Raw genomic sequence first — 12,661 nt, forward strand, 5'->3', positions numbered from 1 at the left:
CTTCATAACCAAGGAAGCCTATGGTTCCTTGGATCAAGTCCAAGGTCAAAGGTCAAAGGCTTCCTGAGAACCTAGGTATGGAAAACATAGGAGTCCAAAAGCAGGGGAGAGGAATTGTAGCCCAGCTCCTGGACATAAATGGACACATCTGCCTTTTTTTTTTTTTTTTTTTTTTTTTTTTTTGGTTTTCTGAGACAGGGTTTCTCTGTGTAGCTTTGTGCCTTTTTCCTGGATCTCACTCTGTAGCCCAGGCTGGCCTCAAACTCACAGAGATCCGCCTGCCTCTGCCTCCCAAGTGCTGGGATTAAAGACATGAGCCACCACCGCCTGGCTTATATCTGCCCTTTTTTAAAATTTTATTTCTTGAGTGTGTATATGTCTCTAAGCTATTTCCCAAGCCTCACCATCACACACTCTAATGAATGCCTCTAAGGTTCCAACTATGCTGTGGGATACAAAAATCAAGTACTGCCATGACATTTGGGTCACACATGGCCCTTGACTTCTCTTGACAGAAATGGCTCACCGGGGTGAAAGGTTTCTCTTTGGCTAGCTATGATCAAACTTGCCTATCTCATCTTTGAGGTTCTCTTCCTTAACAACATACCGTATTTTTTTTGTGGGAAGCTGGAGGTACATTACACCTGAGTCACCACAAAGCCTGCTTCCCACATGCCTTCTGGTTCCATTTGCAACCTAGTGCATCTGCATGTTCTCACATGGGCTGTGAGTACATGTGACTAATGAGTTATGTCAATCTTACACATCCAACGTCATCAGCATTGGATTTTTGGCCATCTTGCATTATAGAGGATGAAAAGAGACAGTTCACACCAATTTGTCCAGCTACAGGTTGTAGTGGGTAGCCATTTCAGCATTGGCCTGGAAGTTCCAACCCCCATTGAGGCTTCGGTCATGGTCACACCCACAAGGTGGGGCTGGAGGAGGAAGTGGAAGACCCAGGATCGAGAGGAGAGGTCTCTCTTGGTTCCAGGACCCTGGATGCTGGAGGTAGACCGAGCAGAGTTCTCCAGAGAACACCGCCGGACTGAGCCATACCTTTGCCAGACCCTACAACCTATCCCTTCATTTGTAAGTTACCCCACAAAATAAACCTCCCTTTTAACTACGTGGAGTGGCCTTAATAGTTTCACCAATAACAGGTGGTTCCAAGTGATCATGGTGGAGAGGACTAAGTTTGTTAATTTAGGAATATGTCTCTGTGGTCTAAGTCATGTGTTACAACAGAAGTTTAAGGGAGTGTTCTCCAACTGGGCAAGGGAAGACAATGGGGATTGGAACTAGTTTGTAATCCAGTGTGGTAGGTATGCCTGGGGCCATACTAATATTAGGAGGTGTTTAAACACATTGTGTATTGAGAGCCGCTGGTAGCTAAAGTCCATGGGAGTATACAGCAGTGACAACTAGAGTTCAGAAGGTCAACCTATCAGAACTAAGGGTTCTGTTAGAGGAAACCATCATGCAAGGTGTTATGGAATTACTGCCTTTTGAATGAACTGGCTGTGTCTTGTTGTAAACTTCTTGTGCAATAACAGCTATGATTCTCCCCATTCACCATACATTTCCATGTTAGTGTACATGTAACCTCACGATTGCATCTCAATCTTGAGCACAACTTTCCCTATACATTTGGGGTAATTGGATAACTGTCCCCAACTGTGTTTATTTTTTATTAACATAAATTTGGCCAGGGACATTCTCCAGACAAAAGTATTTCAGCAAAGATACCTTTTTCTAAGGACAAATGCAGAGAAAGCCAAGCGTGGCGGCACACACTTAGAATCCCAGGACTTGGAAAGCACAGACAGAACGTTGCAAGCTGGAGGCCAGGCTCATCACAGAGTATATTCAAGACCAGTCTGAGTTATACATTTAGACCTTCTCAAAACACCAATGGCTGGTGATGTAAATTTCAGTGGCAAGGTGCTTATCTAACATGTGTAAGACCCTGAGCTGGATCATCAACACTACAAAAACAAACAAAACCTCTGAGTATTTATAACCACCAAATGACAGATGCCACAGTGTGGGTGCCACAAGATTGCTGGTTCAACTCCTCTGTCCTGTGCAGGGTGTAAACAGAATTCTGCAAAAAATTAGTTTGGGTTCAACAACACTCCCTCCAGCTCCTGTGTGTTTATTCACACACAGTCCTGGAGAGTAGCCTAGGTGGTGAGGTCTATCCCAGACTAGAATCCTAAGACATGAATGCTAAACAGCACTGGCTCTGAACGTGTTCTTTAACCCCCTACATCCTCTCTCTGTGTGTACTTGAGAGCCAGAGGCAAACATTTCTAGGCTCTCTGTTGAAATGAATGATGTTAAATTTGCAAGTGCTTGGCTTGGTACCCAGTACACAGTATTCAGTGATATTAGTTGTGTTTCTCAAAATGAGCGTATGATTCTGTTGCAGGTTTTCAAGCCAAGGAAGCATCAACTCATTTGTTGGGTGGCGAGAGAAGACAGAGAATGCAATGCAGGACGGAAAAGTGCCTCCTGACTGTTCAGTCTATTCCAGGGAACACAGCTGCACTCCAAACACTCTTCAGTCTACTCAGGCCGCAGCATTATAAAATCTATCTACTGTAGGTGCCCTCCAGCTCCGACTGACAGGAACGCAAGCCAGGGCCTTACTTGGCAAGTGCTCTGCTTCAGAGGTCTATCCCAATCTTTCTAACTTACTTGGGGAAAAACAACAAGTGAAGTGAACCTATTCTAGCTTCTGTTGGGGCCAATGACTGGACAAGGCCACAGGCAGCAGTGTGGCAGGCATGTTCTGTGCACCAACTCAGTGCTGACTGCTCTAGTGATTGCAGTTGATGAAAACCTACCAAGCTGGCAAGACCTCCTTCCTCTGTGCCTCTCTCCTGGAGACAGGCCATGTGCTTGCATCTGCTAGGTGAGGACTCTGCCACTGAGAGGCAGCCTCAGGCCCACAGTGCACTCTGCTTCATGGAGTCTCAGTGTATGATGTGGTGATATTTTAATTGTGCTGAAATGTGATTTTATTCATATGTTATAATAAAGTTTGCCTGGAGATCAGAGGTCATTATGAGCCAGGAATAGAAGTCAGGTGGTGGTAGCACACGCCCTTAATCCGATCACATGGCAGGCAGAGTCTCTGTGTGGTCAAAGACACAGCTAAACAGTGGTGACCCTTGAGTCTTTAATCCCAGTACCAACCGTAGAGACCAGGAGGTCTGTATAGACAGGCAGTGATGAGGAAGTCATGTGGCTGGGCTTAGAGCCAATGAGAAGGTAGAACAGGAAAGCAATAAAATACAAGACACAGGAAGAAGGTCTCTCTCTGAGGGGAAGGACGGCAGTGAGTGGTAAGATAAGGTAGTCTTGGCTCTTCGTTAATGTTCTGACCTCTTGGGCTTTTAACTCTGTATTTGGCTCTGTGTTTCTTATTTAATAAGACAGTATAAAACTTCAAATACAGTATAACTCAGGTTGAATAACTGATTGATTGACTGTGACAAGGTCTCATTATGCAGCACAGACTGGCCTCCTTGAACTCCTAACCCTCCTGCCTCAACTTTCCCCAACAACTCGGTGCCTGAGTGTGTAGGACTGCACACAGATCATCACGTCTAATTTTAATTCTGTTCTAGAAGGATCTAACATACAAAGACAGGCAAGAAGGGATCTCACCATGTCCTTTGTGCCACTGCATTGAGAACTAACTGGCTGTGTAGCTTCTAAGCCCTGACATTCCTGCCTTTGGGCTGTTTCCGTACCTAGAGCAAGCGACTGAACACAGATACTTGGGAAGAGCTAGGAAGATGGCTCAGTGGGTAAAGGCACGTGCTGTGCAGCCTGACAACCACATGGTATGGGGAGAGAAAGGAACTCTCACGGTTTGTCCACTGAGCAGCACATGAATGCTGTGGCACGTGGGCATCCACACACATGCATGCAGTCACTAGATGGCTTTTTAAAGGTTCTTGGGAACTGTGGGGCTACTGTGGAGATCAAAGCTTCCACCCAGGAGCAGAAGAGTAGTGGTGGGCTATATGTGATCCTTATCACCTCTTTCTGCGACCCTGAAAACTTCAAGCCTCACATTGCTTTGCCAAAGAATTACTGTGTGGGTACCTATACTGGTTCTCGGAGAGCACTAGGGGAATGGATTTAAAAGAACAAAGATGAAGACAGAGATGGAAAGAACTAGAACTAGATGGACATGAGAGAACAGCAGAAGGGACCGAGAGCAGGAGGGACCGAGAGGAGCTAAGTGTGAGAACAGAAAAGAAGCTGTGTGGTTAGAATTGACTTAGAAGAATAAAGTGAGTGGACTAAAGAGCTCAGTGTGCTTAGGTTCATTGAATATCCCTCAGATTAGAATCCTAGCCACTTGTAGCTTCTGTTCTGGACCCTGGTAGAAATCTCCTCAAGGCAGGCACTTGAGGGGAATTCAGTAATTGTGGTCATTCAAAGCCAGGCTAGGAACATAGACATCATGGCTCTGTCTGTTCTTTGGATTTCTCAGCATCTGAACTATTTCTGTGTCTGGTGGTATTTTAATTTTAACAGTCTTGGTGTGCTGCATCCTTACACAGATCCAGGGATGGATTTGAAATAGGGGCAGCCAGGTAATGAAAAAAGACAAATGCAGACACACAGAAATTCTGGGATCAGATGTTCTGGTCTCCAGGATAGAGAGACTGTAGCACTCTGGAGGCTCAGGGTGTTTATTAGAGAGCTGAACAGAGAGGTGGGGTTACTGCGCACAACTGGACAAAGAGGTGGGGGTGATCACATAGAGATAAACAAGGAAGTGGGTTTATGCTGCACAGATGAAACAATGAAGCAGCTGAGCTAATCTTCAGAGAGGCAGTCTCAGTAGTGGAACATCTTTAGGCCATAAATACCCTACAAGAGAAAGCAGTGATGACTATTTCCTACACACATGGACTAGAAGAGAAGACTTTGCCATCCCTCTGCATCTTGCTATGGCTGTGTCCATATCCACGCATTTACTCAGGGCTTTCTCCACTTTCCACACCCCCCCACTTTTTTATATCTTAGATGTTCAGGATGTGAAAGGACCAGTATTGGTATAAGACATCCAAAGACCAAGTTCTCGGCACAAAGGAGATTTATTTGCCCCAGAGGGACAGAGGGCAGAGACTAAGAGACAAAGACAGGAGACAGAGTGTAGTGGGTAGCCATTCCAGCCTTGGCCTGGAAGTTCCAACCCCCATTGAAGCTTCCGTAATGGTCACGCCCACAAGGCGGGGCTGGGGGAGGAAGCTGAAGACCCAGGACGAGAGGAGAGGCTTCTCGGGGTTCCAGGACCCTGGAGGTGACTGAGCAGAGTTCTCCAGAGAACACAGCTGGACTGCGCCATCCCTTTCCCAGACCCTGCAACCTACCTATCCCTTCATTTGTAAGCTACCCCACAAAATAAACCTCCCTTTTAACTACATGGATTGGCCTTAATAATTTCACCAATATCTGGTGCCCAACGTGGGGCAAATTCCAAAGGCCTGGGCGGCTCCCACCCTCAGCCTCCTCCACCATCCACAGGCACCTGCCACTGAAGGTGTGCTGGGCTCCTGCTGCTCCAGTGTTGCTAAAATCTCAACGAAAAATAAAAGGTGGCTAGCTCTGTAGTGTACATGAGGCTAGGAGGAGCCAATGAGGTGAAGGAACTAGATTCTGATGAAGTAACTGGGTTCTGATATTCCTCAGGAAATGGTTTTGTTGCCTGGGTGAACATGATACCTCCTGGAACAGTTGTAGGCTCCTGATCTCAGACACAGCCAATGAAGATTCCAGAGCAAATAATGCAATCCAGTACCATCACCTGACCTTTGTATGGGATGTTGAGAGAGCCTAGCCTTCTTGTTATTTTGTTACATATCTAAATTCTTTGTAAATTCTTTTGGATGGCAACTGTAGTACAACATAATTACAAACCATATAATTCACCCATTTAAAATGTACAATTCAATAGCTTTGAGTGTATTTGCAAATATGTGTAACCATCTTCACAAATTTAGAGCATTATTTTTATCTCCATAAAAAGAAAACTCAGGTTGAAGGTGTAGCTCAGTGTTTGTTTGCTTAGCGTATGTAAAGCCCTGGGTTCAATCTCCGACACTGGAAAAAAAAAATCACTTTAGGCAGGCCCAGGACATTCCTGTAATCCCGTCATTTGGTAAACTGATGGGGGATGGTGGCACATTTGAAGCAACCCAGGGCTACCTAAGGTGTTCCAGACCAGTCTGGACCACACAGGAAACCTACATCTGTCAGCATGTACCAGTCCTCCTCCATTTCCCTTGTACTTGTCCAACCTGAGCAAACCACTAATCATTCACTCTGTAAATTTGTCTTTTCTGGATATTGTTAGTCAGATTTCTGTTGTTGTGACAAAATACCCGAGAAAAATCAATTAATAGCTGGGTGTGGTAGCACAAGCCTGTAATTCTAGCACTGTGGAGGTAAGAGATAGGAATAGAGTTGGCATAATGGCACCTGCCTTTAATCCCAGCACTGGGAGGCAGGGGCAGGCAGATCTCTGTGAGTTCAAGGCCAGCCTGCTCTACACATGGAGTTACAGGACAGCCAGGGCTACACAGAGAAACCCTGTCTTAAAAAAGGCAGCTCCTCAAAAAACAACAAAACCCCAAATCAAATGGACCAATAGAATCTGCTTCCCTTTGAGACTTCACAACAGCTGGAGAGATGGCTCAGAGGTTAAGAGCACAGGCTGCTCTTCCAGAGGTCCTAAGTTCAATTCCCAGCAACCACAGCGTGGCTCACAACCATCTGTAATGAGATCTGGTGCCCTCTTCTGGCCTGCAGGAATACATGCAGACAGAACACTATCCATAATCAATCAATCAATCTTAAAAAAAAGGAAGGAAGGAAGGAAGGAAGGAAGGAAGGAAGGAAGGAAGGAAGAAAGAAATTAAGAAAGACAAGAAACTTCACAAGCCAGGCTTCCCTCATCTGCATAGCTGTCAGCACTATCCTCTAGTTTCCTAAGTTCTCAGAATAGCTCAGCAAGCTTTGAGCACTCAACGGCTTTTCTAGCCCCAAGTTCCAACATTCTTCCACAACCCTCCCCCAAACAATATGTCAGGTCTGCCACAACAAGAACTCACACTGCTCTTACAGAGGATCTGGGTTTGGTTCCCAGCACCCACATGGTGGCTCACAACTGTTACTCCAGCTCTGGAGGATCCGATGCATTTTACTGGCTTCTACAGGAACTACATGCATATGGCACACAGATGTACACACAGGGAAAACACTCATACACATAAAAATAAGTCTTTAAAAATCACCACTTGGCCTCTGGGCCATAACATAGACACTGATGTAAATGACTTCTTTCACTGAGCACAGCACTTTAAGCTTTTATCAGTGTTGCAGCCTGTATCTGACTTCACTTCTTTTTAGGGCTGAATAATATTCCACAGTGTGGCTAGCCCATAAATGCTTATTTTGCCTCATGATTTTGGCGGTTCTGGTGTTGCCTTTTTCTTTGGTTTTTTGTTTTTTTGTTTTTTTTTTTTTTTAAGATTTATTTACTTATTATGTATACAGTGTTCTGTCTGCATGTATGTATGCATGCCAGAAGAGGGCACCAGATCTCATTACAGATGGTTGTGAACCACCATGTGGGCACTGGGAATTGAACTTAGGACCTCTGGAAGAGCAGCTAGTGCTCTTAGCCGTTGAGCCATCTCCAGCCCCCATTTGTTTATATCTTTATCATTTGTACTGTGTTAAAGAAAACACAGCAGCAGTTGCCTGAAAAATAGATTTTATTCAGGAACTATTGCAACAGGGAAACAATGAAATAGGTTCAGCTCTGATTACAACAAGGAAAAGCAAGGATTTATAACCTCTCTCTCTGTGTGTGTGTGTGTGTGTGTGTGTGTGTATGTGTGTGTGTGTACATGCGTGCACAGGGGAAACCTACCTAGTAAGATTCTTGCTGAAGGCAAGATGCATGCCTTCAGTCAAAAAGCAAAACAAAGCAAAAACACCCCCCTAAAAATGAGATGAATGAATGAATGAATGAATAAAAAGGCTGCAGTTATTCAAGAGTCAAGAGCCAGCAGGGAAGAGGACCCAGGGAAGACTGACCACACTTTGGTCAGAACCTGTCAGTTTACTTTCTATGTCAACATTCATGCCATGAATATTTGTGCACATGTTTTTTTGTGGATCTTTGTTCTCAGTTCTTTGTGGAATATTCCTGGCAGTGAAACTGCAGGGTTCTTGAGTTTATGATTAATCTTTTTGTTTGAGGCAGGGTCTCACTATGTAATGCTAGCTGGCCTAGAATATACTAGAATGACCACCATGCCCACTGTGACTAATCCTTTAAGGAACATTTGCCTTAAGAAACATAGGCACTTCAAAATCTTATTTATTCCTTTGTGTGTGTGTGTGTGTGTGGGTGTGGTGTGGTTTTCTGAGAGTTTCTCTGTATAGCTCTGGATGTCCTGGAACCCACTTTGTAGACCATGTTGGCCTTGAACCCACAAAGATCTGCCCGCCTCTGCCTCCCGGGTGCTGGGAAGCATGCATCACAACTGCCCAGCATCTCCGTTTTTTTAAAACAGGGTTTTGCTATGTGGCACAGACAGTTCTCACACTCATGGCAATCCTGCATCAGCCTCCTGAGTTCTGGGATTATATGCACACCTAGCTTTTTCAAAGTACATTGTCACTTTCAAAATAAGCTACCATCCCAGTCTTCCCAGCTGGACTGCATGTATGTTGAGAACAGAGACTGGCCTCACTCCATTTTGTGTATTTCTAGTGCTATAATACCTTTGCTAGGTTGAATGAGTAAATGAATAAATGTTCTAGATCAGTGCTATCCACTACACTGGCCACAAACCACATACAGTAGCTCTTGAAATGTAGCTGGTCTAAATTTAGGTATGTTGTAAGAATAAAATAGGGTATAGATTTCAAAGACACTGTGAAGAAAAGTACAATGTTTCACGGATATTTTTTATATTGAATAAATGTTGAAATAATTTAACCCAGTATACTTGAAACAGTATATGGTATTATCAAGATTAATTTTTATCAAACCCTGTCTCAAAACAAACAAAAGTCTCTTTTTATGCTCTTAATTCTTTCAATTAAAAAAAATTGTGTGTGGTGCTAGGAATGAACCCTGGGGCCTATGCATAATACGCAAGTGTTCTACCACTGAGCTCCATCCCTAGCCCTAGGTTTCTGGGGATAGGATATGGCTATGTAGCTTAGGCTGGCCTAGAATTAAGATAATGCTGACCTGGGCTGCAGAGATGGCTCAGAGATTAAGAGCACTGGATACTCTTCCAGATGTCCTGAGTTCAATCCCCAGCAACCACGTGGTGGCTCACAACCATCTCTAATGAGATCTGGTGCCCTCTTCTGGCTTGAAGAGACACATGCAGACAGAACACTATAAACCCAATAAATCTTTAAAAAAAAAAAAAAAAAAGGGGAAAAAAAAAAAAGATATTCCTGCCTCAGCCTCTCTAGTGCTGGGTGTTGTATATTGGGTATGGGTGTAGGTTTACATGGAATCAAGAGACTGAAACAACTGAGGAAGTTTTTTTGGCCATTCTCAGCTGTAGGCGGGACTCCTCACTCAGAACTGGTCCACTCTAGTTTAGCAAAGGGCTCTTTTTTATTGTTATACAATTCACACCTTTAGCAAGTCAGTTGTAATCAAAGCTGCTTATCTAAGGCCCCCAAAAGGGACAATGCCAAATGCAAATTCTCAATAAATAATACCAGTGTTCTGAGTTGTTCTTAAACAAGGAAAACTCTCAGATAAGACTTCAAACAGAAGGTAAGGAGACAGGAGGTAGCAATCACAAAAGGTAGATTAAAGCTTGGTGCTAACACTCTGGAGCCAGGTGTAGCTCTGTGGGAATTCTCCCATCTGCTGGGACCACAAGCATGCACCATTACACCCAATTTTTTTGGATTGTTTGAGACAGGGTTTCTCTGTGTAGCTCTGTCTGTCTTGGAATTCACTCTGTAGACCAGGCTAACCTTGAACGCAGAGGTCCACCTGTCTCTGCCTTCCAAGTGCTTAAATTAGAGGCATGTGCCACCAACGCCTGGGTGATGTGCCCAGCTTATTAAGGCATGGCAAATTGAAAAAAAAGATTTGTATTATTTTCTTAAATTTTAAATTATTTGCTTTTGACTGGGCGGTGGTTGCTCATGCCTTTAATCCCAGCACTCAGGAGGCAGAGCCAGGCGGATCTGTGAGTTTGAGGCCAGCATGGTCTACAGAGTGAGTTCCAGGACAGGCACCAAAACTACACAGAGAAATCCTGTCTCGAAATACAAACAAAACAAACAAAAAATTACTTGCTTTTGTGTGAAGGCAGAAATGCCATGGTCCTCCTGTGGAAGTCAGAGAACAACTGGGTAGTCATTTCTCTCCAACATGTGGGTCCTGAGGTTTGAACTCAGGTCGACAAGTTTCATAGGAAGTATTTTTACCCAGTAATCCATCCCATTAAGCTGTTATTTTTATTATTTTATTTATTTAATTTTTTTTTGTTTGCTTTTGTTTTTTCAAGACAGGGTTTCTGTGTTTAGTCCTTGCTGTCCTGGAATGCACTCTGTAGCTCAGGCTGACCTTGAACTCAGAGATCTGCCTGGCTCTGCCTCCCAAGTGCTGGGATTAAAGGTGTGTCCACCAACCCCAAGGCTATTTTTATTATTTTTAATTGTGTGTAGGGAATGTACTTGTGAGTACAGGGACTGGTGGAGGCCAGCGGTGAAAGATCCTCTGGAGCTGGAGTTACAGCAGTTGTAAGCCACCTGCTGTAGGTGCTGAGACTTGAACTTGGGTCCTCTATAAGAGAACTATATAGGGGTTGGGGATTTAGCTCAGTGGTAGAGCGCTTGCCTAGCAAGCACAAGGCCCTGGGTTTGGTCCTCAGTTCTGGCAAAAAAACAAAACAAAAAAACCCAAAAATCAACAACAACAAAATTCTTTTTTTTTTTTTTTTTTTTTTTTTTGGTTTTTCGAGACAGGGTTTCTCTGTGTATCTTTGCACCTTTCCTGGAACTCACTCTGTAGACTAGGCTGGCCTTGAACTCCCAGAGATCCGCCTGGCTCTGCCTCCCGAGTGCTGGGATTAAAGGCGTGCGCCCCCACCTCCTGGCAGAGTGTTTGTTACACCTTATTTAACATATATTATTGGTTCTGTTTAATTAAACTTAAAGCAAACTCATCTAACACATCTCCACAAGGCAGCCTTCAGGCAGGCACAGATTCAGACTCATACCAGAGGAAGCTTGAAGCAGAGGATAGCCTGCACTTGCTCTTGGACTCCAAGGGGGAGTGGTTTTATGTTTTCCTTAATGTGACACTGATGCTTTACTACACAGAGGACAGAAAGTCCTTTTTCTTTACTTAGAAACACTTGACAGCAATTCAGCCCTACCCTTACGACACCTTTAATAGCAAAACCACTAATGCTATACACCCAATAAAATATATTTGTAACAGGCTGCTTTTACTTAACATCAGCTAAGATGTTAAGTAAAATGCACATGAGGGGCTGGAGAGATGACTCAGTGGTTGAGAGCACTGACTGCTCTTCCAGAGAGGTCCTGAGTTCAATTCCCAGCAACCACATGGTGGTTCACAACCATCTAGAATGAGATCTGGCGCCCTCTTCTGGCCTGAAGACACATGCAGGCAGAATACTGTATACATAATAAATAAATCTTTAAAAAAAATTGCACAGGATCCATATGTCCATGAACAAGTGAGAAGGCACAAGGATTGATTCTATAATAGAAATACATGTTACAGGTGAAATTTGAATACAAAATCTGTGAATAATGATCAATTATAATTCTAGTGCTTAGAACTCCTCATCACGCGATGGCTCCCTGCCTGTAATCCCAGCTCTTGGCAGCCTGAGGTAGGGCAGTCATGAGTCAGGCTATCCTGAACTAAAAAGTGAGTGCAAGGCTACCCACGGCTTCAGAGGGAGAGCCCGTTTCAAACATACAAAAGGGCTGGTGAGATGGCTCATGGGTGTCCGTCTGCCAAGCCTGTTGGACAGACAAAACCCACATGTTGGAAGGAGACTGACTCTTCAAAGTTGTCCTTGACCTCCACCAGTGACCAGTACAGCCACAAACACAAAAGGAGAAAGAGGAAGGCTCCTGGAAGGTTTTAGTTTTCGTGTGTAATAAATCCAAACTCCTCCAATGGACTTGGTGACCTTCCAGAGTCCTCACCTTGTTGGCCAAGGTGTCTTTCGGTTCTTGCTCACCTAAAGCCAGTTCCTTCCTCTCCACACCTCGCCCCCAATCTCCTTTCCTAACTTCCCTGCCCAGAGGCAGCACTCCATAATTCTGTCGGGGCGTTTCATCGCTCTGGGCATTTTGCGGTTCTTCTGTATATCGTTTGTCAGGATGGAAGCCGCGTGAGGGCAGGGACGCGTGTGGTTCTCCGCTGGCCTGGCGGAGGGACGGGGCGCAGGCACCGCCCGGCTCACTCTCGCTGGCCTGGTTCTTTCCCGCAGCCCACAGTCCTAGGGTACTACTCCCACGTGCTTGTCTCACGCCCGCAGCGCGCCCCCATGACGTCACCCAAGCTCGTCACGTGAGCGGTAAGCTCCGCCCT

The sequence above is a fragment of the Onychomys torridus genome, chromosome 8 (genome assembly GCF_903995425.1).
Source record: "Onychomys torridus chromosome 8, mOncTor1.1, whole genome shotgun sequence".
Taxonomy (NCBI): Eukaryota; Metazoa; Chordata; class Mammalia; order Rodentia; family Cricetidae; genus Onychomys; species Onychomys torridus.